Raw genomic sequence first — 23,849 nt, forward strand, 5'->3', positions numbered from 1 at the left:
CTAACTCATTAGTCACATTGCTTGCAAGGCTTATAGTGATGTGCATTACTGAGAGGACCCAGAGATACCTCTCTGAAACACGGAGTGACAAATCCTAATCTCGATCTATGCCAACTCAACAAACACCATCGGAGACACCTGTAGAGCACCTTTATAATCACCCAGTTATGTTGTGACGTTTGGTAGCACACAAAGTGTTCCTCCGGTATTCGGGAGTTGCATAATCTCATAGTCATAGGAACATGTATAAGTCATGAAGAAAGCAATAGCAACATACTAAACGATCAAGTGCTAAGCTAACGGAATGGGTCAAGTCAATCACATCATTCTCTAATGATGTGATCCCGTTAATAAAATGACAACTCATGTCTATGGCTAGGAAACATAACCATCTTTGATTCAACGAGCTAGTCAAGTAGAGGCATACTAGTGACACTCTATTTGTCTATGTATTCACACATGTACTAAGTTTCCGGTTAATACAACCCTAGCATGAATAATAAACATTTATCATGATATAAGGAAATATAAATAACAACTTTATTATTGCCTCTAGGGCATATTTCCTTCATCAGACACCATATTTCATCATGCATTTCAAATTCTTCATATCATATGTTAAATGCATGTATGAATTAAAAGATATAGGGGGAGATCTCCATGATTCTACTCTACAATGTGCATTTGCTATTCAAAGCAAATTCCTCAAATATGCACATCTTCAGGGGGAGTTCTTCTATATCTTGCAATCAAATTCCTCAACTCAATCACCAAAAATGGGAGATTGTAAGTGCATATAGTGCCCCTTAATGATTTTGGTGCCTTGAAGACTTATAGGTTAAGAGACTAATGAGTTTGTGAGTGTACACAGGTCTATAAGTCTGATACGTCTCCAACCTATCTATAATTTTTGATTGTTCCATGCTATTATATTATCTGTTTTGGATGTTTAATGGGCTTTCCTATGCTCTTTTATATTATTTTTGGGACTAACCTATTAACCGAAGGCCTAGTGCCCGTTTCTGTTTTTTTGCCTATTTCAGTGTTTTGCAGAAAAATAATACCAAACGGAAGCCAAACGGAATGAAACCTTCGCGATGATCTTTCTTGGAACAAACACAATCCAGAAGACTTGGAGTTGAAGTCTGGAACTCCGCGAGGCGGCCACGAGGCAGGAGGGCGTGCCTAGGGGCGTAGGCGCGCCCCCACCCTCGTGGGCCCCATGGAGCTCCACCGACGTACTTCTTTCGCCTATATATACTCTTATACCCTAAAAACATCAGGAGGAGCCACGAAACCACTTTTCCACCGCCGCAACCTTCTGTACCCTGAGATCCCATCTTGGGGCCTTTTTCGGCGATCTGCCGGAGGGGGAATCGATCACGGAGGGCTTCTACATCAACACCATAGCCTCTCCGATGATGTGTGAGTAGTTTACCACAGACCTTCGGGTCCATAGTTATTAGCTAGATGGCTTCTTCTCTCTCTTTGGTTCTCAATACAAAGTTCTCCTCGATGTTCTTCGAGGTCTATTCGATGTAATACTCTTTTGCGGTGTGTTTGCTGAGATCCGATGAATTGTGGATTTATGATCAAGTTTATCTATGAATAATATTTGGTTCTTCTCTGAATTCTTATATGCATGATTTGATATCTTTGCAAGTCTCTTCGAATTATCGGTTTAGTTTGGCCTACTAGATTGATCTTTCTTGCAATGGGAGAAGTGCTTAGCTTTGGGTTCAATCTTGCGGTGTCCTTTCCTAGTGACAGTAGGGGCAGCAAGGCACGTATTGTATTGTTGCCATCGAGGATAAAAAGATGGGGTTTATATCATATTGCTTGAGTTTATCCCTCTACATCATGTCATCTTGCTTAATGCGTTACTCTGTTCTTATGAACTTAATACTCTAGATGCATGCTGGATAGCGGTCGATGTGTGGAGTAATAGTAGTAGATGCAGAATCGTTTTGGTCTACTTGACACGGACGTGATGCCTATATTCATGATCATTGCCTAGATATTCTCATAACTATGCGCTTTTCTATCAATTGCTCGCAGTAATTTGTTCACCCACCGTAATACATGATATCTTGAGAGAAGACACTAGTGAAACCTATGGCCCCCGGGTCTCTTTCTTATTATATTGCATCTCTTTTATTTACATCACATCTCGTTTTACTATTTTGCAATCTTTACTTTCCAATCTATACAACAAAAATACCAAAAATATTTATCTTACTATCTTTATTAGATCTCACTTTTGCGAGTGATCGTGAAGGGATTGACAACCCCTTTATTCCGTTGGTTGCCAGGTTCTTGATTGTTTGTGCAGGTACTAGGTGACTTGCGTGTTATCTCCTACTGGATTGATACCTTGGTTCTCAAAAACTGAGGGAAATACTTACACTACTTTGCTGCATCACCCTTTCCTCTTCAAGGGAAAACCAACGCATGCTCAAGAGGTAGCAAAGTCTATGAGGAGTTTGATATGTACGATGAAAGTCGACCCCTAAAAATGAATGTCTTCAGCTGAAGACTTTGGTTTTCTTGAAGACTTTGAAAGTGAAGATATTGGTGTTACCGTGAAGACTTGATATTCATGCGAGGATTATGAAGCGTGAAGACTTTTGTTTTTGTAGTTTCATTTTCTCTTTCTTGGGTCATAGGAAACACCGTACTGTTAAAGGGGGTCGAGGTAAAACTAAGGAGAAGTTTCCAAGTGATGCTCATCTCAAAATCCTACACCTACCCAATCCTTTCGAGTGAAGCCATTGGAAATCTCATACAGTTCAGTCAATTTCTTCAGTGATAGAGACGAAGTTCTTCTGGTCTCTGAGGAACTTGTTCTGACTGGGGAGTTAGGAAATCGTCAGTGCGGATTGTCTACAAGTGAGGAACATGATAGCCCTGAGGAATTTGATACTCAAATTTCCGACCGTTGATGTGCTATGCGCCAACTGTCCCAAAATATCTACCCACCTAACAGTCATATCATTGAAGGGCATTTATGTCTTATCATGTCGGGCTTCTCCCTAGGCTATAAATAGCCGCCGCCTACAACCACTAGTTGGTTGGCTGCTCCGAGAGAAATTGACACTTGTCATTGAGAGCATCCCATCCTCCGAGGACTTTGAGCGAAAATCATCAAGTGACGAAAACCCAAACCCAAACACCTACAAACCCAAAGTGATTGAGCATCACTGAAGAGATTGTTCCTATATGGAACCGACGCTTGTTACCTTTGAGGACTATGCATCCTCCAGACGGTTAGGCGTCATGGTCTAGAGCATCCAAGAGGAAATTGTGGATCGCCGAGTGCCAAGTCTGTGAAGGTTTAGAAGTCACCTGAAGACTTACCACGAGTGATTGGGCGAGGTTTGTGTGATCTTAGATCAAGGAGAATACGGTGAGGATTGTGTGTCCGGGACTGTGTGTCCTCAGGTTTAAATACCTAGCCGCTCCAACCAGACGTACGACTGTCACAGCAGTTGGAACTGGTCTACCAAATCATCGTCTTCACCAAGCCACTGGTTCTATTTCCTCAACCCTTTCATTTCCTCATTCATGTGTTGATGAACTTGATCATTACTATTTGAAGACTTTGACTGAAGACTTTCTCAATTTCCTCAATCTTATTTCTTCAGTCAGTTTGTCTTCAGCCCGCTTATCCTGTTTACACACCACTTGTACTCTATGTTTGTTTTCATTTCATCATGATGATCCTGTTTCTACTCTGTTACGCTTGCATCTCAGTACTTATTCCGCTGCCTGTTGTTCGTGACTTAGGAAATTCCTCACCTTGAATTTTCTCAGTGACGAATTTGTAAAAATCGCCTATTCACCCCCCTCTAGTCGATATAACGCACTTTCAGATTATGCTCTCAATCATTTTCCATGTGAAGATATAAGTATCACAATCAAGCTATCTCGGAAGAACAAGAATTGCAAGTGCCTGATATGCAGAATGTTTTACTTCAAAGATGGCCTGATATGCAATTTACACTACCAATTCTTGTTCTTCCCATGCAGCTTGAGTGTGATACTTGTATTTTCACATGGGACGTGTTTGAGAGCATAATCCTTCAGCTATCAGAAATGCCCAAGGATTATGCTCTCAATCATTTTCCATGTGAAGATAGAAGTATCACACTCAAGCTATCTCGGAAGAACAAGAATTGCAAGTGCAAATCTTCGCATGTCAGGGATGGAAGAAGATAACAATTCCTAACTTGATGACTCTATTCTTTTATGATACATTCTAACGCACGATGAGCTCGCCCAGCTCGACCATCACCGAAAGTTGAAATAACAGTGAAAGTTGTAAGAGATGTTCCCGAAGAAAAAAAAGATCGACTTTTGTCGTTGACGGTCAATTTGGGCAAGTTCGTCCTGTGATACCTTGGTAACACACGATGAGCTCGCCCAACTTGACCATCACCGAAAGTTGAATAGTAGTGAGAGTGTCCACTATATATAGAACCACGTAAGAGATGAGAGTTGTGATTGACTTTTGACGTTGACGGTCGATCTGGGTGAGCTCTTCTTGTTCCGCCTTGGTAACACATGATGAGTTCACCCAGCTCGACCATCACCAAAAGTCAAAATAGTAGTGAGAGAGTGTCCACCATATATACATTCACCCAAGGAATGAGAGTTGTGAGATCGACTTTTGACATTGATGGTCGATCTGGGTGAGTTCATCCCATGATAGCTTGGTAACGCACGATGAATAGAATAGGAGTACTCTTTGATGTTTGATTCTTATATTATTTTTTCATCATGTCTTGAAAAGGTGATAGCACCGATCGATCTCGCGGTTATGGCTTCCTACCATGACTCAACTTCTGGTAGGGTCGACTTCGCGGTCAAGGAGGAGCACGTCAGTGAGGAGTCTTTGGATGAGCTCCGTAAGACGCATCCCGAGCTCATCCTATACTAAAGCATTTTCATGATCTGTCGAAGAAGAATCCACCTACTAAGGAGAGCGGGGGCCCGCCATGTAAGGAGAGCGTTGGGCCGCCACGTAAGGAGAGCCTTCCCCTAGCACTCAGCATCATTCCAGACGACACTTGCTCCTCCAATGTGGGAGGTATACCCACCTCCTCCAACTCCACGATCACTGGCTTCACTGACTATGCCTCGAAGTAAAGCTCCATTCTTGTAGTAGTGTGTCTGATAGTTTGATGATGATTTTGGGATGGTGTACTCATGTAGATGATGATGTGGACTCGGATGACAACTTATGATGCTTTTGGGATATGATTCATGAAGCCTTAGATTGCTTATATATGTCTTCATGCATGTGTTTTTTCTAACGCTTTGTTATGTGTTGAAATTTTGTTATTCTTCCTTCTGTAGATGAGGTGGTATGTGGTGTACTCAAGTAGACATCCAGGAGTCTTTGATTCATGGGAAGCATGCCATGAACAAGTCAACCGTTACAAAGAAAATTGCTACAAAGGGTATGATACTAGAGAGGAGGCAGAGCATGCTTACTTGTAGCAACCAAACCTCAAACAGTCTGATCTACCGTGCACCAGTGTCATCCCTGGATCAGTAATGCTGACACGCACAGTACTTGGAGGATTTATAACAGAGTAGCAATCACACACTTATTACATCGAGTATCTCAAGAGAGAAATAAGTATGACAAATATGGCTTAAGGCCATCTAAAACGGTAACAGCGGAAGACTTGGAAGATAAGTGAGTCCATCAACTCCAACGGCATCACTGAGTATAAGACCACGACCTAAGGCACCTTACTCGTCGTCTGAAAAGTTTGCAACATGAAACGTTGCAGCCCGAAAACGGGTCAGCACATGGAATATGCTGGCAATGTAACACATAGAGAGTAATGAACAGAATAATGCTATACTACATGCATATATGGCTGGTAGAAGGCTCTATGGTTATAGTTTTGCGAAAAGCCAATTTTTCCCTACTACAAAGGAATAAATTTTATTTAACTATCATGCTGGTTGTTAAACATTGAGAATGGTTGACAGCATTCTCAATCCCAATTAAGTATCATCATCAAAACCCAACAAAATTAATTAAACTAACATGATGAGATTCACATGATAATCCAGATACTAGATACTCAAGGTGTCCATAATCGGGGACACGGCTAACCATGATTAGTTTATACACTCTGCAGAGGTTTGTGCACTTTTCCCCACAAGACTCGATCTCCTCCGTTAGATTTCTCGCACTACATCGTGTTTGAGAAACGGATGACCGAGACACAGTCTTTCAGAAATGTTTGCACCTTACGAATGGGTAGACAGTACCACCTACATCCCCTACATCTGCTAGTCTACCACTGTAAGAGTTCACACGACCTACTCAACTATGCTAGAGCCCATAATAGCTTGTGGCTGCACACGGAAGTTTCTAGCATGAATAATCTCATGATCCCTTTGAGCCTGGGTGGCGGTCCAAAGAAAAATAGGCAATCCTGGAATACCCAGGTACCTCAATCCACCCAGATGTGTGATTTAGTTGCCACCTTAAGTTTAACCATTAATTAACAATCTCACATCTGTCATGGTAACACTCAAACCCAATCCACGTCTACTAACATAGCATAACGATATAAGCAAACGTAGAAGTAACTCCCAAGGGTTTGATAATAAACAGGGCAATAGGTACTACCTCATCTACTTCCCAGAACCCACAATTTAATTAGATCCTAATCATGCAATGTTTGAGGGTTGATCTAATGCAATAAAACTGGGTAGTAAAAGAAGTATGATCAAAGTGTTACTTGCCTTGCTGATGATCCGTGAAACCTAGAGATTTGAAGTAGCAAGCGGCGCACTCCGGGTACTCTATCGCAAACAAACAAGCATACAGTAAGCACTCAACTAATGCACAAGTAAAACTCATATAAAAGATCTAACCAGGAAGTTCAACTTAAGAACTCCGGTTTGCAAAAAGAATCAAATCAAATGAAGCAACGAAAGTCAAACGGCGAAAGAAAAAAGCTTCATTTACTAATCTGGATCTAGGTCAAATTTTACAGTAGCAAAAACTTGTTTGAGTTGGTTAAATAGAAAGAGAATTTCGAGAAGAAACTCTAGGCGCTTGAATCGCCTGATTCCGATAAATGAGCAAAAAGTTAAACTAAAACGAAAAACAGATCGGAAATCGCGATCGGGAAAAATCGCGGAAAATCCGACGAAAAAGAAAACTGACGAACAGTTAATTGAACGGACGTTCGTTAACAGCAACTAAACGGCGAACACGTTCGTTAAAATGAACGGACCGGCGAACGTTCACTAACTAACTAAACCGGAAAAAAAACCGATCTATAAAAAAATAAACCTAGGGTTTCAAAATAAACCGAATCGGTTTTCCGACGAAAACCGGCGCGGCGGCTACCTCGGTCCGGCGGGATTCCGGCGGGGTCGGGCGGGGCTCCGGCGGGCTTCGGGAGAGGGCGGCGAGGGGCGGGTGAGGCGGCGGGGTCGACGGGGCGTCGGGCGGCGGGGTTCGGCGTCGGGGCGGCGGCTTCCCGCGGCGGCAGCGTCGAGCTTCTCCGGCGGCTCGGTCGGGGCTTTGGGCGGCGGCGGCTCCGGTCGGGGTTGCGGGGAACGGGGCGGCGGCGGCGGTCTATATAGGTAGGGGGAGGTGGCTTGGGGGAGGTGGCTTGGGGGAGGGGGCGACCTCGGGGAGGAGTCCCGGTCGGACTCGCATCCAGCGGCGGCGGCGTCCTCGCGGACTCCAGGTGGGAGACGACGACGCGGGCATGGGCCGGCCTGGCTCGGCTGGGCCTCGGCCCAGTCGGGCGCGGGATCTCTTTTTTTTAATAATTCCGCCGAAACTAAAAAAATCCTAGAAAAATAAATAAAAATCTAAAATTGCCAGAATAAATTTTCACCGTCTAATTAAAATAATTAAAACGAGATGAACATTTTCTTGGCCCTAAAAATGCAGTTTTGAAAACGTGCAATTTTCTAATGCAAATAAAATTGCATATAAAAATCCGATAAAATCAAATATTTGATTTTAATATTTTTCCTCCAATATTTCAATTATTTTGGAGAAGTCATATTTTCTCCTCTCATATATTTTAATATGAAATATTTTTTCGAGTGAAAAATAATTAAAACCAAAAATCCTCGTTTCATTATTTGATAAAAATCAAATATGAAAACCGGGAAAATCCCCAACTCTCTCCGAGGATCCTTGAGTTGCTTAGGATTTCGAGGATTTGCCAAAATGCAATAAAATATGCTATGCAATGATGATCTAATGTATAACATTCCAAATTGAAAATTGGGGATGTTACAAACCTACCCCCTTAAGAGGAATCTCGCCCTCGAGATTCGGGTTGGCTAGAAAATAGGTGAGAGTGGTCCTTCCGTAGATCTTCCTCTCGCTCCCAGGTGGCTTCGTCCTCGGTATGGTGACTCCACTGAACTTTGCAAAACTTGATAACCTTGCTGCGTATGACTCGGCTGGCATACTCAAGAATCTTAACTGGTTTCTCCTCATAGGTCAAGTCACTATCCAGCTGAATCGCTTCCAATGGCACCGTATCTCTCAGTGGTATCTCAGCCATCTCTGCGTGGCACTTCTTCAACTGGGAAACATGAAATACATCATGAACTCCTGACAATCCTTCAGGCAATTCCAGCTTGTAAGCAACTTCTCCCATACGCTCCAAAACTTTGTATGGTCCTACAAAACGTGGCGCTAACTTTCCCTTAACTCCAAAGCGCTTAACTCCTCGAAGTGGTGATACTCGTAGGTAAACTCTGTCTCCGACTTCGTAAACTGTCTCCTTGTGTTTAGAATCCGCATAGCTCTTCTGCCTGGATTGGGCTACCTTGAGTCTATCGCGAATCAACTTCACCTTCCGTTCAGACTCTTTAATCAAATCTAGTCCAAACAACTGGCGGTCTCCAACTTCGTCCCATAACAATGGTGTTCTACACCTCCTTCTGTACAAAGCTTCGAAAGGGGCCATCTTCAAACTGGATTGATAACTGTTGTTGTAAGAAAACTCTGCATACGACAAATTGTCGTCCCAACTAGATCCATAATCTAGCGCACAAGCTCTCAGCATATCTTCCAAAATCTGATTGACTCTCTCGGTCTGTCCGTCTGTCTGTGGGTGAAAGGCTGTACTGAACTCTAGCCTGGTACCCAAAGTTTCATGTAACTAATTCCAAAACTTTGAAGTAAACTGGGTTCCTCTATCTGATACAATGGTCCTCGGAACTCCATGCAGACATACGATCCTGGTCATGTATATCTTTGCCAACTTAGCACTGCTGTAAGTGGTCTTCACTGGGATGAAATGAGCTACTTTCGTTAAACGATCGACTACAACCCATATTGAGTCATAGCCTGAACGAGTCCTTGGCAATCCAGTGATAAAATCCATTCCTAGCTTGTCCCACTTCCATTCGGGTATCGGCAATGGCTGTAACAGTCCTGCTGGCTTCTGATGCTCTGCCTTCACTCTCTGACATACATCACAAACTGCTACATACTCCGCAATATCTTTCTTCATTCCGGTCCACCAGAAAGTATCCTTCAAATCCAAATACATCTTGGTATTTCCTGGGTGAATCGAATACGGTGAATCATGGGCCTCTTGCAGAATCAACTTCCTAATCTCGGGGTCGTTAGGCACATAAACGCGGTCCTCAAACCATAAGGTATCATGCTCGTCCTCACGAAATCCCTTGGCCTTTCCTTTGCTCATGTTCTCCTTGATCTTGGCAATCTCCTTGTCAGTCTTCTGAGCTTCCCTGATCTTATCCATCAGAGTAGACTGAATTTCTAATGCTGCTACATAGCCTCTCGGAACTATCTCCAAACATAGCTCACGAAGATCCTCGGCTAATTCTTTCGGTAACTCTCCGATCATGAGTGTGTTGACATGGCTCTTGCGGCTCAACGCGTCTGCTACTACGTTAGCCTTTCCGGGGTGATAATGCAATCTCATATCATCCTTTATGAGCTCCAACCATCTCCTTTGCCTGAGATTCAACTCCTTCTGCGTGAAGATGTATTTCAGACTCTTGTGATCCGTGTACACCTCACAGTGGTTTCCGATGAGAAAATGTCTCCATGTATTTAGCGCATGTACTACGGCTGCTAACTCCAAATCATGCGTAGCGTAATTCAGCTCATGGGGCTTAAGCTGTCGTGAGGCATATGAAACAACTCTTCCTTCCTGCATCAGCACTGCTCCAAGTCCTCGACGTGAAGCGTCGCAGTAAACTTCATAATCCTTGCGCTGATCTGGCAAAATCAACACTGGTGATGTAACCAAACGTTTCTTCAATTCCTGAAAACTAGCTTCACATTCCTCCGTCCAATTGAACTTGGTGTCTTTCTTCAACAGCTCCGTCATGGGTTTTGCAATCTTTGAGAAATTCTCAATGAATCTCCGGTAGTATCCTGCGAGTCCAAGAAAACTCCGGATTTCTCCAACTGACATGGGTGATTCCCAGCTTGTTACTGTGTCAACTTTGGTGGGGTCTACTGCTATTCCTTCTCCGGATATAACGTGTCCAAGGAATCCAACTTCCTTCAGCCAAAACTCACATTTGCTTATCTTGGCGTATAACTGATGTTCTCTGAGCTTCTCAAGTACCAAACGCAAATGCTCCTTATGCTCCTGTTCGTTCTTTGAGTAGACCAAAATGTCATCAATGAACACTATGACGAACTTATCCAAAAACTCCATAAACACTTTGTTCATCAGGTTCATGAAATAGGCAGGGGCGTTAGTCAGACCAAATGACATAACGGTATACTCATATAGCCCATACCTGGTGGTAAAAGCCGTCTTAGGTATATCCTGCTCTCGAATCTTCAACTGATGGTATCCCGATCGCAGATCGATCTTGGAAAATACCTTAGCTCCTTGCAATCGGTCAAACAAATCATTGATCATCGGCAGTGGGTACTTGTTCTTGATGGTCACTTCATTCAGTCCTCGATAATCAACAACCATCCTTAACGATCCATCCTTCTTCTCCACTAGAAGCATTGACGATCCCCAAGGTGAAGAACTTGGGCGAATGTAGCCTTTATCCAGTAACTCCTTAATCTGCTTCTTAATCTCCTCCAAATCTTTTGCGGGCATTCTGTACGGTCTCTTAGATATTGGCCTTGTGCCTGGCAAAAGCTCAATCAAAAACTCAATGTCTCTATCCGGTGGCATGCCTGGCAACTCTTCTGGAAATACATCCGGGTAATCCTTCACCACTGGTACTTCCTCCTGTACAACTCCTGATAAGGAATTTACTTGAGTCCTCTTCGGCACATGCCGGGATACATACTTAATCCTTCTTCCTTCTGGGGTGGTAAGCAAAATTGACTTACTGGCGCACTCAATGTTCCCTCCATACTTCGATAACCAATCCATGCCTAATATCACATCCAATCCTTGCGATTCCAGTACTATTAGGTCCGAGGGAAACACGTAGTTACCAATCCTTAATGGTAACCGATCACACCATAAACTAGCCATATACTCTGCTCCTGGCGAGGTTACTAACATGGGTGACCTAAGGGCTTGGGTTGGCAATTTATACTTATCCACAAATCCCCTTGATATGTATGAATGCGATGCACCAGTATCAAAAAGAACGAGTGCAGTAAATGACTTAACCAAAAACTTACCTATTACTGCATCTGGCTGAGCTTCAACCTCCTCCACGCTAACATGGTTCACATGTCCTTTGTTGAAAGGGTTCGGCTTCTTCCCAGAGCTTCCATTGCCATTTCCATTTTTAGCTTCGGGACATTCATTAGCATAATGCCCAGTCTTCTGGCACTTGTAGCAAGTGACTTGGCTCAGATCTCTCTTAACTGGGGTAGATGGGTTATTACGGTTCTGTCAGTTGCTTCCTCCATTCCCATTACCATTCTTGGGTCCACTATGGTTGTGCGAACCTCCTGCTCCATGGGTATGCTGAAAAGATCCTCCCGAATTTGGGGTAAAACGTGACATCTGATGAGCTCCAGAATTGTACTTCTCTTGTCCATACTTCATCTTGCGGCTTTCAATCTGCTGCTGCTTCCCTTCAATCATGAGAGCTCTATCTACCAACTCCTGGTAGTTGTTGAAGGTTGCTACCATCAACTGCATACTCAGCTCATCATTCAGTCCTTCCAGAAACTTCTCCTGCTTGGCTGCATCTGTAGCAACGTCATCTGGAGCATAACGTGCTAACTTACTAAAGTCCTCCACATACTGGCCTACGGTGCGTCCTCCTTGGCGTAGGTTGCGAAACTCACGCTTCTTCATAGCCATAGCTCCTGCTGAAACATGGGCAGTACGAAAAGCTTGCTGAAACTGGTCCCATGTGATAGTGTCAATAGGGTGTGTGGCTGTGTAATTCTCCCACCATGATGCTGCGGGTCCATCAAGCTGATGTGCGGAAAAATGCACTCTCTCCGCATTTGTGCATCCTGCAGTGGTCAGCTCCCTTCCAACTTTGCGGAGCCAATCATCTGCAACAATCGGCTCGGTGCTGCTGGAAAACACCGGCGGATTCAGTCTCAAGAAACGGGTTAAGTGATCAACAGGGGGTGGTGGTGGGTTGTTGTTGTTGTTGTTGTTGTTGCCTTGGTTCTGTACTAACACTTGCATCAGAGCATTCTGCTGCTGAATCAACTGAGTGATCTCCGGTGGGAAAACAGATCCGGTGTCGCGTCTCGGAGGCATCTGATAGGTTTAGAAAAGATGAGAATTTAGAATAGAATGAGGTCTAGAGAGAAAACACTACCCATATGCTCATGAGACAAACACAATCAATATCACTCAATCAATTCAAACAAGGCATACAATCGATCTAACTATCGTTACAAAGTGCTCGGACTATACTATATACATGGGGGAATACTACTACTGATTATGGTGGTCTACTAGAAATTTTGTTCGGTCGAAGACTCCATGATATCTGCTCCAGCTTCATCAACAAAATCATCTTCACTGGGGTCCGAGTCGGTGTCGTCGATGATGATGTAGTTATCCGGGCAAGCGCAATCATCATCTTCTCCTCCTGGTGCTGGGTCTCCCATGAATACTCCGATCTTCTTTATCAGGTCGTCATTCTTCTCCACCAGTGCGACGATTTCCTCCATATAATCCTCGCGTGTAGCCTTGAGTTCTTCCTCCAACTCCGTGATCTTGGTCAATGCCTTCTTCAGATCTATCATGTCTGCGCACATCTGGTTCTCCTGGCGACGAATGTGTTGGTTTTGCTCCTGGATGAAAGCTGCAATTGATCCATCCTTCTTGGTGCTGATCATCTCCCATTGCTCATCTCGGCGTCCACAAATCTGATAAATAGTATCCTTAAGCTCCCTGTGGTAGACTTCTCCAATGCGTCCCATAGTGATGTGGGCTGCCATGCTCTTCCCTAAACTCCAGGTTGGTGCATCAAAGGAAAACTCTATAGGCTCAGTGACTGGCGTAAACGTCCTTCCTGGAACTTGAACTTGAATCTTCCAGCGCTCCTCTTCTGGTAGTGTGGCGTTGTAGGTCCCGGTGAAGCTTGGTATTCCGATGTTCAGGTACTTAGTGACTTCCTTCAAGTGTCGTCCAAAAGGTGTATCTTCATCCGGTTGCATGAACTTGTTCCTTGCATCCGCCATTCCTAAAAGAGTAGAAAATGGAGAGGAGTCAGAAATGAGAAGAGAGTAGTGTTCTAGGGTTTAAGCTTAGTGGTCGTGTCCTACAGTCAGCGTGTGCTCTGATACCACCTTGTAGCGACCAGACCTCAAACAGTCTGATCTACCGTGCACCAGTGTCATCCCTGGATCAGTAATGCTGACACGCACAGTACTTGGAGGATTTATAACAGAGTAGCAATCACACACTTATTACATCGAGTATCTCAAGAGAGAAATAAGTATGACAAATATGGCTTAAGGCCATCTAAAACGATAACAGCGGAAGACTTGGAAGATAAGTGAGTCCATCAACTCCAACGGCATCACTGAGTATAAGACCACGACCTAAGGCACCTTACTCGGCGTCTGAAAAGTCTGCAACATGAAACGTTGCAGCCCGAAAACGGGTCAGCACATGGAATATGCTGGCAATGTAACACATAGAGAGTAATGAACAGAATAATGCTATACTACATGCATATATGGCTGGTAGAAGGCTCTATGGTTACAGTTTTGCGAAAAGCCAATTTTTCCCTACTGCAAAGGAATAAATTTTATTTAACTATCATGGTGGTTGTTAAACATTGAGAATGGTTGATAGCATTCTCAATCCCAATTAAGTATCATCATCAAAACCCAACAAAATTAATTAAAGTAACATGATGAGATTCACATGATAATCCAGATACTAGATACTCAAGGTGTCCATAACCGGGGACACGGCTAACCATGATTAGTTTATACACTCTGCAGAGGTTTGTGCACTTTTCCCCACAAGACTCGATCTCCTCCGTTAGATTTCTCGCACTACATGGTGTTTGAGAAACGGATGACCGAGACACAGTCTTTCAGAAGTGTTTGCACCTTACGAATGGGTAGACAGTACCACCTACATCCCCTACATCTGCTAGTCTACCACTGTAAGAGTTCACACGACCTACTCAACTATGCTAGAGCCCATAATAGCTTGTGGCTGCACACGGAAGTTTCTAGCATGAATAATCTCATGATCCCTTTGAGCCTGGGTGGCGGTCCAAAGAAAAACAGGCAATCCTGGAATACCCAGGTACCTCAATCCACCCAGATGTGTGTTTTAGTTGCCACCTTAAGTTTAACCATTAATTAACAATCTCACATCTGTCATGGTAACACTCAAACCCAATCCACGTCTACTAGCATAGCATAACGATATAAGCAAACGTAGAAGTAACTCCCAAGGGTTTGATAATAAACAGGGCAATAGGTACTACCTCATCTACTTCCCAGAACCCACAATTTAATTAGATCCTAATCATGCAATGTTTGAGGGTTGATCTAATGCAATAAAACTGGGTAGTAAAAGAAGTATGATCAAAGTGTTACTTGCCTTGCTGATGATCCGTGAAACCTAGAGATTCGAAGTAGCAAGCGGCGCACTCCGGGTACTCTATCGCAAACAAACAAGCATACAGTAAGCACTCAACTAATGCACAAGTAAAACTCAAATAAAAGATCTAACCAGAAAGTTCAACTTAAGAACTCCGGTTTGCAAAAAGAATCAAATCAAACGAAGCAACGAAAGTCAAACGGCGAAAGAAACAAGCTTCGTTTACTAATCTGGATCTAGGTCAAATTTTACAGTAGCAAAAACTTGTTTGAGTTGGTTAAACGGAAAGAGAATTTCGAGACGAAACTCTAGGCGCTTGAATCGCCTGATTCCGATAAACGAGCGAAAAGTTAAACTAAAACGAAAAACAGATCGGAAATCGCGATCGGGAAAAATCGCGGAAAATCCGACGAAAAAGAAAACTGACGAACAGTTAATCGAACGGACGTTCGTTAACAGCAACTAAACGGTGAACACGTTCGTTAAAACGAACGGACCGGCGAACGTTCACTAACTAACTAAACCAAAAAAAATAAACCGATCTATAAAAAAATAAGCCTAGGGTTTCAAAATAAACCGAATCGGTTTTCCGGCGAAAACCGGCGCGGCGGCTACCTCGGTCCGGCGGGATTCCGGCGGGGCTCCTGCGGGCTTCGGGAGAGGGCGGCGAGGGGCGGGTGAGGCGGCGGGGGTCGACGGGGCGTCGGGCGGCGGGGTTCGGCGTCGGGGCGGCGGCTTCCCGCGGCGGCGGCGTCGAGCTTCTCCGGCGGCTCGATCGGGGCTTCGGGCGGTGGCGGCTCCGGTCGGGGTGGCGGGGAACGGGGCGGCGGCGGCGGTATATATAGGTGGGGGGAGGTGGCTTGGGGGAGGGGGCGACCTCGGGGAGGAGTCCCGGTCGGACTCGCATCCGGCGGCGGCGGCGTCCTCGCGGACTCCAGGTGGGAGACGGCGACGCGGGCATGGGCCGGCCTGGCTCGGCTGGGCCTCGGCCCAGTCGGGCGCGGGATCTCTTTTTTTTAATAATTCCGCCGAAACTAAAAAAAATCCTAGAAAAATAAATAAAAATCTAAAAATGCCAGAATAAATTTTCACCGTCTAATTAAAATAATTAGAACGAGATGAACATTTTCTTGGCCCTAAAAATGCAGTTTTGAAAACGTGCAATTTTTCTAATGCAAATAAAATTGCAAATAAAAATCCGATAAAATCAAATATTTGATTTTAATATTTTTCCTCCAATATTTCAATTATTTTGGAGAAGTTATATTTTCTCCTCTCAAATATTTTAATATGAAATATTTTTCGGAGTGAAAAATAATTAAAACCAAAAATCCTCGTTTCATTATTTGATAAAAATCAAATATGAAAACCGGGAAAATCCCCAACTCTCTCCGAGGGTCCTTGAGTTGCTTAGGATTTCGAGGATTTGCCAAAATGCAATAAAATATGCTATGCAATGATGATATAATGTATAACATTCCAAATTGAAAATTTGGGATGTTACATTACTCCATGTATTTGCTCCAAGTAGGGAGAAATCAGACCGGGTGGAAGTGGATGAAGTATCTCTTTGTCCTACTTGTGATCTTTATTAGTTTGATGCTTGTGTGGTCCATGTAAGACAAATGGGTCACACTAAAGTATTATTGACTATTTGAGACTTGTAATGATGCTTTAGTTAGTTTGATGAACAACTTCAGACTTGTTATGGTGCTTTAGTTAATTTGATGAAGAATATTGAACTTGTTATGATTCTTGTGCATTGCCTATGATGTGGTACCATCTATGGACAAAACGTTGTTGTTTATATGTATTTTGTTTCAGGGCAGATGCATAAACAAATAAAACTGAAAATCTGACATCATCTTTGCCGAGTACGCAACTCGGTAAAGGACTTTGTCGAGAATACAACTCGGCAGAAAAGCCACATGTCCATCTCTGAAAGCGTGGTTCATGTATTTGCCGAGTGCAAAGAAAAAATCTTGGCAAACAGAGGCACCCGGGCTTTCCTGAAAACAGTGGACCCCTCGGCAATTACGTCGTTTGCCGAGATTGCGGCCTGGAAACTCAGCAAATAATAAAGTCGACGTGTCTCACTCATGGGCTTTCATCTTTGCCGAGTGCTTACGGTAAGTACTCACAAAGTTTCTGCCACGTGGCACTCCGTCGTCTCCGTCCTACCCGTCAAGTGCTTTTTTTTGCCGAGTCCCCATGTTCTGGTTCTCGGCAAACCTAGCTTTGCCGGCAGGACCGAGTACCCTGGGCCGAGAACTATGCTCAGCAAAGTCATCGCCGAGTATTCCCAGCACTCGGTAAAGTAGTAATTACCAGTAGTGCGAGGAGTCAGGAGACGGAGTCACTGCATGCATATTGAAGAGTCATTAGCAAGGAGATAAAAGAGTGAGTATGTTCAGAAAAAAGGAAGAATGTGAAGCGGCAATGGAGCAAGTTATGGTGCGGGAGGGATTGCACAATTTATTTTCTATAAAGAAAAAATACATTGGATGGTGGGATAGTGTGGATCACTGATTTTGTCCCACATGTCATACTGTCGGGTCAGGTTCGGATATATCCATGGATACATAATTATATCCATGCTTTATTCATGAATAATCGGGTTGGGCACAGGTGCTGCCCATGGACGTAAAAAAGCATCCAAACCCTACCCATTCGGGTCAGGTATCCACGAATATCCATGTTCGTGTATAAAATTGTCATCCTTACGCACGCTTATATCTCCGCGCATTTGACCTTCTTTGTTCCCTACTTGTCCCAAATCGTGCTTTCTAGGACTTGCTGCTCACTGTTGTCAACCATAGGCCGCCGGCCTTGCGAACCATCGCTGCCCTCTGCAGTGAGTGGCCTTCCGGGTCGCCGCGCCCCGACTGCTTGATGCTGCCACCGCTGGCCGATGAACTAATTGGATAACTGATGTCGAAGTGCCGAAGGAGCAAGAGTGCTGGAAGAGCAAGGTATGTTTCAAAATTAATTAAAAATAATAATTTAGTGATGTTCTTCATAGACTTACATAATACTTTTGATTGCCATGTAACTTTTGAAGTTAATACCGGCCTCAGCCTTGTATTGTGCCAAATTTTGCTAGACTAAGTATCCTTGGATTTTTTGTGTTATGTACATCAGTAACGAAGTACAGGTTCAGATCATCATTCATTCATGCTTTTTGTGATATGCTAGTAGTATTGGATAGCTCAGACATATGTTCTGATTCAGAAAAGAGGTGACAAAGTTTCCTGAATTTTTGGCTTAGTTAACAATGATGAAACGGCAAACCATGCAATCTTTGCTCTATCTTTGAAACTGAAGCATCTAGGAAATATAAACACCATGACGCACTGCATAACTAGGATACACAAACCACACTAACGCACACACAAGTAAACACATCCACAAAGAGAAAATTTATACAAGACCAAAGCTCTGTCTAAGCAAGGAGAATGAAAAAAAAAAACTGAAACAATCAAAACAACGATCAACAAACTAAAACAATGAACACATCTGCACCATCTCTTGACACCACAAAGATAACGAGAAAGGTTCTTCAACAGCAACACCTTCAAAAAGAAAACAACGTTGAAGCATCGCCGTCACGGGATCCAACCACCAAATGGCAGATTCTAGATTTTCACCCCAAAGAACAAATCCAGGCATATCCGAGCAATGGCTTCAACAAAGTAACGATGCAAAAACATAGCCATTCCAGGCATAACCATCTCGGATCAGACCTATGATCACCACCAATTACCACGATCCCAACAACTACATGTGTTGGGCTAGAATCCCACCACCGCGGGTGCGTCAAGCCATCATCCATCTCATCGCCAAAGTCAAACTGGCCGAAATGAAAGAACATCAGAACCCACAAAGGAACCTTCCGGCTGCATCCCCGGCTGCCGCAACCACTCCAGTACGAGACCTGAAGAGAGGAATTCTCATGAAGACCCATTGGTAGCCGCCACAATCCACAGTTCGAGTGGTCGGCCTATACTGCCACAGTCACGTCTGAAGAACGTTGCTGCCAAGTCAAAGATGCATCGGAGATGGTTGCATGTCGCCGTCGTCGATGCAACATGCCCAAGCCGCCGCATTGGCTCGCGCCTCCGTTGGCACATCAGGCCATGTGCAGCCGCAGCCTCAACTCGCGGAGCGCCGTGGAACCACCGGAAGCCCCACCACCAGCGACGTAGCATGAGCATGGCTAAGACAATGACGTGCACTGTCATGTACTAAACCCGTACCATATATTCCATTTCTCTTTCTATAAAATATACTCCCTCCGTTCCTAAATATAAGTCTTTGTAGATATTCCACTATAAACCACATACGGAGTAAAATGAGTGAATCTACACTCTAAAATGCATCTATATACATCCATATGTACTCCATAATGCAATCTCTGCAAAGACTTATATTTAGGAACAGCGAGTATATGTTCCATTTCTCATGTACAGATGTAGTGGATATCAGCTCTTTATTTTTAGATGATGTAAACAGAGGGAGTAGTGGATATCAGCTGGTACTTCTCCAATCTTGTACTCTTCCCCCTCCAAAAAAACTGTACCAATGTGAGCTGCCTTAAAAGCAAGCCTCTTTCTTTTGGGGATTCGATAATCCAACCGAGGACATTGCAGAAACCATCGAGACCAGACCATGGCTCCTCCGGCTTCTTACCCTTGTCACCACCACCACTGCCCTTCTTTTGAACACATCCACTTCCACTTCCAGCTCCATCAGCACCGTCGACGACCTCCCCGCCCTCCTATCGTTCAAATCCCTCATCACGAAGGATCCCTCGGGTGCACTCTCCTCATGGACCATCAACAGCAGCTCCAATGGCAGTACTCATGGCTTCTGCAGCTGGACCGGCGTGAAATGCAGCAGTGCTCACCGGGGCCATGTCAAGGCGCTGCGCTTACAAGGTCTTGGCCTCTCCGGGACCATTTCACCATTTCTTGGGAACCTCACGCGTCTCCATGCACTCGATTTGTCCGACAACAAGCTTGAAGGTCAGATCCCAACTAGCCTTGGTAACTGTGTTGCACTCCGCAGGCTCAACCTGAGCGTGAACTCGCTGTCCGGTGCCATCCCTCCCGCCATGGGAAACCTGTCAAAGCTTGTTGTTCTGAATATTCGCAACAACAATATCTCGGGTACCATTCCTCCTTCTTTTGCAGATCTTGCAACAGTCACCGTGTTCAATATAAGAAGAAACTCTGTGCATGGGCAAATACCACCATGGCTCGGCAATTTGACAGCGCTGAAAGATTTAAACATGGGTGGGAATATGATGAGCGGCGATGTTCCACCAGCTTTGTCTAAGCTTATCAAACTGCAATTTCTGAGTCTAGCACTCAATAATCTGCAAGGTTTGATCCCTCCTATATTATTTAATATGTCGTCACTTGAACTCCTCAATTTCGGATCAAACCAACTGTCAGGCTCTCTACCACAAGATATTGGCTCTATACTTCCTAACCTGAAACGTCTCAATTTATTCTACAACAAAATGGAAGGCCAGATTCCTGCCTCCTTGTCAAACACATCTTCCCTTGAATTTATCAACCTCCATGGGAATAAATTTTGGGGCCGAATTCCATCGAATATTGGCCAAAATGGATGTTTGACTGCATTTGAAGTAGGGAATAATGAGCTGCAGGCTACAGAGTCAAGGGATTGGGATTTTCTGAGCTCCTTAGCTAACTGCAGCAACCTATTTGTTGTAGATCTTCAACTGAATAACCTTTCAGGGATTTTGCCAAATAGCATCGGTAATCTCTCGCAAAAACTTGAAACCGTTCAAGTAGGAGGAAACCAAATTTCTGGGCATATACCTACAGGAATAGGAAGATATTACAAACTCACGAAGCTTGAGTTTGCAGATAATCTCTTCACAGGAACCATACCTTCAGATATTGGAAAGCTATCCAACCTAAGAAAACTGTTTCTATTTCGGAATAGATACCATGGGGAGATTCCATTGTCACTAGGCAACATGTCACAACTAAATAAGCTGATTCTTTCAGACAATAATTTGGAGGGTAGCATTCCAGCTACTTTTGGCAACCTTACTGAGTTAATCTCGCTGGACCTTTCCTTTAACCTCTTGAGTGGGAAAATCCCAGAAGAAGTTATAAGCATTTCTTCCCTGGCTGTATTTCTCAATCTCTCAAACAATTTATTAGATGGGCCTATTTCTCCACATGTTGGGCAGCTAGCCAATCTTGCAATAATTGATTTCTCATGTAACAAGTTATCAGGTGCAATCCCAAATACCCTTGGTACTTGTGCAGAATTGCAATTCCTACACTTACAAGGGAATATCTTGCATGGAAAAATTCCAAAAGAACTCATGGCATTAAGAGGGCTAGAAGAGCTGGACCTCTCTAATAATAACTTATCAGGACCTGTCCCTGAATTTCTTGAGAGCTTCCAGCTTCTGAAGAATCTAAACCTTTCATTCAACCACCTATCAGGTCCGGTGCCATATAAGGGGATCTTTTCAAATCCAAGCGCTGTGTCTCTCACAAGTAATGGCATGCTATGTGGTGGCCCTGTGTTCTTTCATTTCCCTGCATGCCCATACCCAGCCCATGATAAGCTTGCACGTCACAAACTGCTTCACATCTTGGTGTTTACTGTGGTCGGAGCATTCATCCTTCTCTGTGTCAGCATTGCTACACGCTGTTACATTAAGAAGTCAAGAGGTGGTGCCCGCCAAGGTCAGACAAACATCCCTGAGTTGTTTCAGAGGATGTCATACGCTGAGTTGCTTCTCTGGAAAATTTGGTTGGCCGTGGAAGCTTCGGCAGTGTATATAAAGGGACTTTTGGTTCTGGTGCAAATTTGATTACTGCAGCAGTGAAGGTACTTGATGTCCAACGACAAGGAGCCACAAGGAGCTTCATCTCTGAGTGCAATGCTCTCAAAAGGATTCGACATCGCAAACTAGTAAAGGTTATCACAGTGTGTGATAGCTTGGATCACAGTGGCAGTCAATTCAAAGCACTTGTGCTAGAGTTCATTCCCAATGGAAGCTTGGATAAATGGTTACACCCGAGCACAGAAGGCGAGTTCCTGACACCAAACCTGATGCAGAGGCTAAACATTGCTCTTGATGTGGCGGAGGCACTGGAATATCTTCATCACTATATTGACCCTCCAATTGTTCACTGTGATGTTAAACCGAGTAATATTCTTCTTGATGATAACATGGTTGCACATCTTGGTGACTTCGGACTAGCAAAGATAATTACGGTAGAAGAAAGCAGGCAATCACTCGCCAATCAAAGTTGCTCAGCTGGAATCAAAGGCACAATTGGGTACCTTGCACCAGGTATGCTGTTTCCTTCTTACTCCACCGCATTTTCAGTAATGGCTTGAAACATATGTACATAAAAGAAATGGTAACCTGCATCATGACCAAACATGAATTACGAAATATAGTAGTTTACATTTGTTCACTAATTAAGGTACGCATCAACACAATTAATGGACTGATCACCTCATGTTTGTTCCTCTCCCGGCAGCCACTTGGCTCCAGCGTACATTGTTATTGTCGACTTAACAATCAGTAAAATTGTCTAAAAAAATCAGTAAGTTTCCCTCAATAATTGTTCATGATTCTTTTTACTAATTATAAGAAGCTTTAAGCCTCCAATTCTTATGGTTCCATAAGTAAACAAAAAACTGATTTCTTGTGTATCTTCCATGCCATCCTCATGTGGTCACCGACTCATCGTATCAAATGAGAATCTGAAAAAAGAATGTGTCCGTTCACAGTAATTTGTTGTGCCGAGAATACAGTCAACTACTAGATGTAAACAACTAAGGGATTTGTGTGGAATGGATTATATCTATAAAATGTAGTTTATAAGAAAGCTAACACAAACCTTTTCCTTCCTTTACTAGAGTATGGCATGGGGACTGAAATATCTGTGGGAGGGGACGTGTACAGCTATGGTGTGCTATTGTTGGAGATGCTTACTGGGAGAAGGCCAACTGACCCATGTTTCAATGACACTATAAATCTACCAAAGTATGTTGAGATGGCCTGTCCGGGTAATCTCTTGGAAACAATGGACGTCAATATAAGATGCAACCAAGAGCCTCAAGCGACTTTAGAATTGTTCGCTGCTCCAGTTTCAAGACTTGGTTTAGCTTGCTGCAGAGGCTCTGCAAGACAGCGCATAAAGATGAGCGATGTGGTAAGAGAATTGGGTGCCATAAAACGGCAAATCATGGCCAGCGAGAACTATGCGTCTTGGGTGCAGTAATATTGATTGGAAGGACGGCTTGTTCTATTTCTGTTATAGTAAGATTAAAATGGTATAGTTTATTATGTATTTTACCATAGCCGACCACACTGTTTGTATCATACACGACTGTGCCTGTCAATTATGATCAGAGAAAGATTATTGGGCGTGAGCTTCTGTTGGTTCAGGGGAATCAACTATGATCAGAGAAAGATCTAAACTATGATCGGCTCCTATCCTTGCGCTCCTAAATTGCATAAGAACATCTTCATAGATGTACTTCTCCATGATTTTACTCTTTATGTTAACTATCAAGCTATTGGCTAGAAAATTATCTTATATCGTATATGTAGCCTTGTCTTAATGATCTCAAATTCGAGCAACAACACAGTAGGCTTTGTTCTGCTTCCATTACTGTTGGTTTGTTGGCTTCACACTCACCTCCCTTTCTTTTGTAAGATGCATCAATGGTTTCCCCCTTAACCATCAATTCCTCCTTTTGTAAGCAACAAATCTAATTTAATACAAAAATTCTATGGCGTAATTAGAACTTTCCCCAACTAAT

General features: G+C 43.6%; 1 pseudogene; it reads left to right on the forward strand.

Moving 5' to 3' along the window:
• LOC123159832 (probable LRR receptor-like serine/threonine-protein kinase At3g47570) overlaps positions 1 to 23,437 on the forward strand; it is a 171,904-nt pseudogene extending 148,467 nt beyond the window's left edge.
• Positions 23,438 to 23,849: the final 412 nt, after the last annotated feature.

The sequence above is a fragment of the Triticum aestivum genome, chromosome 1D (genome assembly GCF_018294505.1).
Source record: "Triticum aestivum cultivar Chinese Spring chromosome 1D, IWGSC CS RefSeq v2.1, whole genome shotgun sequence".
Classification (NCBI taxonomy): Eukaryota; Viridiplantae; Streptophyta; class Magnoliopsida; order Poales; family Poaceae; genus Triticum; species Triticum aestivum.